The sequence below is a fragment of the Nyctereutes procyonoides genome, unplaced genomic scaffold (assembly GCF_905146905.1).
Source record: "Nyctereutes procyonoides isolate TBG_1078 unplaced genomic scaffold, NYPRO_anot_genome, whole genome shotgun sequence".
Classification (NCBI taxonomy): domain Eukaryota; kingdom Metazoa; phylum Chordata; class Mammalia; order Carnivora; family Canidae; genus Nyctereutes; species Nyctereutes procyonoides.
In genome coordinates this window covers 34,957,796-34,963,292 of record NW_026575125.1, presented here as the reverse complement: position 1 = coordinate 34,963,292, position 5,497 = coordinate 34,957,796, and the positions used below count along the sequence as shown (strand labels likewise).

The following is a 5,497-nucleotide window of genomic DNA, read 5'->3' as shown; positions in this document are numbered from 1 at the left end:
CCACTTATATGAGGTCCCTGGAGTAGTGGCGCTCATAGAGACAGAGAGTAGCATGGAGGCTGCCAGGGGCCAGGAGATTGGGGGGAATGTGAAATTAGTATCCAAGGGATATAGAGTTTCCGTTTGGGAAGACAGAAAAGTTCTGGAGATGGATGGTGGTGATGCCGCTCCACTATACACTTAAAAATGCTTAACACAGGGAAAAAAATGCTTAACACGGAAGAGCCTGAGTGGCTCCCCCAGTTAAGCATCCGACTCTTGATTTGGGCTCAGGTCATGTTCTCAGCGTCCTGAGATCGAGTCTCGCATCAGGCTCTGAACTCAGCAGGCAGCCTGCTTGAGATTCTCTCACTCTCTCTCTCCCTCTGCCCCTCCCACCTCGAAAATAAATAAATAAATCTCTTTAAAAATGCTTAAGATGGCCAACTTTATGTTATGTGTCCTTTGCAGTAGTAGAAAGTGGTATAGTGCTCACTTTGGCTGTGCATGCGGTAAAATCAGGCTGGTACTGAGATCAGCATGGCCCATGTACAACAATGACATGCAAATTCAGGAAGCATTCTGTGTTTTTTTTTAATGCATAAAAGATACGAAGACTGGAATAAAAATGTCCTAGTATCCTACAACCTATCTCGCCAAAAAAAAGTATAAAAAATGATGTCTTCTAAAATAAACTTTATACTACACACACACACACACACGCACAGTTTAGCTAAAGATTTGAGAGGCTTTGCTGCCTAGAGATGGAACTTAATAAAGATACCAGCTCCCTGGCGCCAGTTGCTCACATATTAAGAGAGGGAATGAGCTCATCCACCTGTGAGCTAATTGCCAAATTCCCTGCGGGGGACCGTCTCCCATCAGAAAAATGGACACACTGTGAGCACATCATTTCCCTTTTCTCTCTTTCTCTCTTCTCTGTACACAGCCTAGGTGAGAGGATATGGGTCAAAAGCTGAGACATACGGAGCCTTTCTGAATGCTCTCTCCATCCTCTTTGTCTCTCCCTGCCCTGGTCCCACTGCACTTCGTCGTAGAACCTTTAAGAACTCTTCCTGCACCATAGCTGCAGCAGCAATTACTCGTTCCACATGTGTCTTTCGGCTCATCTGACTTACTGCTGAATTATTAGCTGACTTTGTATGGCTGTGTGTGTGTCTTCTCTCCCCAACTAGACTAGAAGTTCCTTGAAGATAGACTTTGATTTCTTTGCCCCTTTCGGATCTCTTTAGCACTTGCATCAATGTCTAGTGTATAGAAAGGGGCAGGCACATCCGGACAATGGAATACCATTACACGCTCAAAAGAAATGAGCTATCAAGCCATGAAAAGACAAGGAGGAACCTTAAATGCATGTTATTAAGTGAAAGAAGCCAGTCTGGAAACTGGAAAGGCTACATACTGCATGGGTCCAACTACATGACATTCTGGAAAGTCAAAACTATGGAGACAGTAAAAAGATTGGGGGGTGCCAGAGGTTTGGGGGGCTGGGGCGTGGAGCAGGGAGGGAGGAACAAATAGATGGAACACAGAGGACATTTAGGGCAGTGAAACTACTCTGTGTGACACTATAATGGTGGATATATGACATTATGCATGTATCAAAACCCATAGAATGTAAACACAAAGTGTGAACCCTACTGGAAACTGTGGAGATTGGTTAATAATAACATACCAATATTGAACCAGTCTTCTAATGGGGGAAACTGGGGTATATGGGAGCTCAATACCGTCTGCCCAATTTTTCCATAAACCACATCCACATCCTCCCTCGCTTATGAGGGAGCTGGAAAGGTTTATCCAGGCCTGACATTTTTTTTAATTGAGGTATAATTGACATATAACATTATATTAGTTACAGGTGCGCAACATACGGATTCGATATTTGTATACACCGTGAAATGCTCACCGCAATAAGTCTAGCTTACCTCCCCCCCCCACCGCCCTGTCGCCATATAAAGTTACATAAGATGCAATCCGATGTTGTTGACCAGAGTCGCCATGCTGTGTGTTACAGCTCCATGACATGTTTATTTTATGGCTGGAAGTTTGTACCCCTTAACCCCTTCTCCCATTTCACCCACCCCAACCTCACTCCCCTCCAGCAACCACCAATCTGTTCTCTGCATCTGTGAGTTTTGTTTGCTCGTTTGTTTTGTTTTTTAGATTCCACATATAAGTGAAATCATATGGTATTTGTCTTTCTCCGTTTGACTTATTTCACTTGGCGTCATACCCTCTGGGTCCATGTTGTTGCAAATGGCAAGATCTCATTCTTTTTTATGACCAAGCTGTATTTCATTGTACATATATATACCATATCTTTTTTATCCATTCATCCATCAATGAATTGGTTGCCTCCATATCTTGGCTATTGTAAATAATGAACATATGGGTGCATATATCTTTTCAAATTAGTGTTTTCATTTTCTTTGGATAAATACCTAGCAGTGAGTTACTAGATCGTTCTATTTTTAGTTGTTTTTTTTTTTTAAGGAACCCCACACTATTTCCCACAGTGGCTGCACCAATTTACATCCCCAGCAAGAGTGAGTGAAAGTTCCCTTTTCTGCACGTCCTTGCCAATACTTGTTATTTCTTGTCTTTTTGATACTAGACATTCTGACAGGTGTGAAATGATATCTCATTGTGGTTTTGATTTGCATTTCCCCAATGATGAGTGATGTTGAGCACTTTTTCATATGAGTGTTGGCCATTTGCATGTCTTCTTTGGAAAAACATCATCTATTCAGATCCTCTGCCCTTTTTTTAATTGAACTGGTTTTTGCTCTTGAGTTGTATGAGTTCTTTGTATATTTTGAATATTAGTACCTTATTGGATGTATGATTTACAAATATTTTCTCCCATTCTGTAGGTTGCCTTTGTGTTTTGTCAATGGTTTCCTTCACTGTGCAGAAGCTTTTTAGTTCCATGTAGTCTCACTTGTTTATTTTCGCCTGGGTTGCCCTTGCAGTTGGGAGTGAGATCCAAAAAATATCTCTGAGACTAATGTCAAGGAGCTTACTGCATATGTTTTCTTTTAGGGATTTTATGGTTTCCGGTCTTATATTCAGTTTCCTAGTCCATTTTTTTTAGTTGATTTTTGTGTATGGTGTCATATAGTGGTCCGGTGTCATATAGTGGTCCGGTGTCATATAGTGGTCCAGTCTCATTCTTTTGTATGTGGCTGTCTAGTTTTCCCAACACTATTTGTTGAAGACAGAGTCCTTTCCCCATTGCATATTCTTGCTTCCCTTGTTGTAAATTAATTAACCATGTGTATGTGGGTTTATTTCTGGGCTCTCCATTCTGTTCCATTGATCTAAGTGTCTGTTTTTATGACAGTATCCTACTGTTTTGATTACTATGGCTTTGTAGTGTAGTTTGAAATCAGGACATATCATGCCTCCAGCTTTGTTCTTCTTTCTAAAAATCCTTTGGCTATTCAGAGTTTTTTGTTGTTCCATACAAATTTTAAGATGGATTGTTCTATTTCTGTAAAAAAAAATGCCACTAGAATTTTGATAGGGATCACATTGCATCTATAGATTGCTTTGGGTACAGACCTGATGTTTTCCAAAATGCAGTGAAACATAGTTGGGAGTAAATTAAAGTTTCTCTTTGAAGTCAAAGAAGAAAAATTGGAAGAAGAGTAAGCATTTATTTGTGAACTACAATTTATGCAGGAAGTTGTGTTTCATTACCTTTCACCCTAATCAGTATATTATACTTTGTTTTGAAATCACAAGTAATTTACAGAGAACCAAAGCATCCTTAATTATATCTGAAATCCCCTTTCGAGGCCTTCTCCAGCCCTGACTGCTAAAGGAAAGGAACAGGCCACATACGACTTCATTCATAGAACTAAGAAAAGGAGTTAAAAACCAAATGTCCAGGGCACCTGGCTAGCTCAGTCAGTAGAGTATGTCACTCCTGATCTCAGGGCTGTGAGTTCAAGCCCCACACTGGGCATGGAGCTTGCTTAAAAAACAAAAACAAAAACAAATGTCCATCATTACAGCAGTACTACTTACCTACCATAGAGTTTCTAGAAAGACAGTATTCAGGGCACTGCACTGCAGAGAGAAATACAAAGGCTCTGATGTCAATAGAAATTTGTCAAGAAAGTGCTCAGCCAACAGGCGGTGGGCAGGACGACCGTTCCTGGTGGCCATTTCTGTCTATAACAGACCAGAGCAGGTCTACATCAGTAGCCCGTGTGAACTTCCACTGCCTTCCCTACCCATCCAAACCTGAAATGCAACACATAAACAGGTTGATAATTCTTCTGTATGTCCAAGTGTCCAGCTCTCACTATATTGAGCTCACTGCACCCGTAGCAAGGGGCATTAACTAACATTATTTTGTAGGCATTTGGGGCTCCTGACCTCAGGGTGCAAAAGTGTGGGAAGGAGAGGCAAATTAGCACCTCTAGCTGGTGGTCGTGATACTCAGTTTTGAGTGGGACCTTCCCACGGTTCCTAGCTCCCAGGTGACTGCGTTTCTCAGCTTCACATCGCACCACAGCTCCCTCTCTCATTTATCATTCTTTCACTCTCATGCCAGCTTCTGATGAGAAGGTAGAAAACAGGCCCTGGGAGGGAGCTCATTACTTAAGTGGGGGACAGAGAGGACACAGGATGGCTTGGTAACGGTCTCTGCATTGTGAGTGTTATTACTGTGGGCCATGGTGACCAGCAGCGTCTCAGGTCAGGCTCCCTGGAAGCAGAGCCCCACATAGACACAGATTCCTGTGCAAGTGAATTATTGAGGGAAGGCTCTTGGAAGAAAAAGGGAGAGACAGGAGGGAAGCAGTGTAGGGCAGGGGAAGAAGCAAAATGAAGATGGAGATTTAGCCTCAGCCTGACTCCCTGGCAGAAGGGGCTGGGGATCATGGAGTCATTCAACACCATACATGACACAGGGAGCCAGGCCTTTCTTTATATCCCCTGTGTCAGTTAGTCACTGGCTACAAGTCATCCCATTGGGGGAAGAGGGGTGCATAAGCCTCGAGTCATCAGCTCTGGGCAAGGCTGTCCTGTAGGCCAAGGCCAGTTCTAGAGAGAGCACTGAAACAGTGAGCCTTTCAACTGGGGATGAGCCCCGTGGTCAGCGCAGGGCTGACCTGGCTGGACACCACAGCATCCACAAACAATGGCTGCTAATACCACAACGAAAGAGTAGGATAGACACCACGAAAAGTCTCTTGGGGAAACTGGATGCTCTGGAGCTCCTTGTAGCCGCTAATCACTAGAGCCAATGGACAGAGAATGGCCTTAACCCAACTGGATCTTTATTTATTTATTTGATGATAAAGCGAGAATGAGAGAACATGAGCAAGGAAGGAAGGGGCAGAGGGAAAGGGAGAAGCAGCCCCCCTCCCCCCCGTGTGGGGAGTTCAATGCAGGGCTCGATCCCAGGACCCCAGGATCTGACAGGATCCGAAGGCAGACGCTTAACTGCCTGAGCCACCCAGATGCCCCTGCCAGGTGCTGT

General features: G+C 43.5%; 1 non-coding gene across 1 annotated transcript; it reads left to right on the top strand.

The window, feature by feature from the left end:
- The first annotated feature begins 469 nt into the window (after positions 1–469).
- LOC129518968 (U6 spliceosomal RNA) lies at positions 470–571 on the top strand. The gene has a single exon (XR_008666299.1). It is a non-coding gene; the product is annotated as a U6 spliceosomal RNA (small nuclear RNA).
- The last annotated feature ends 4,926 nt before the right edge of the window (positions 572–5,497 follow it).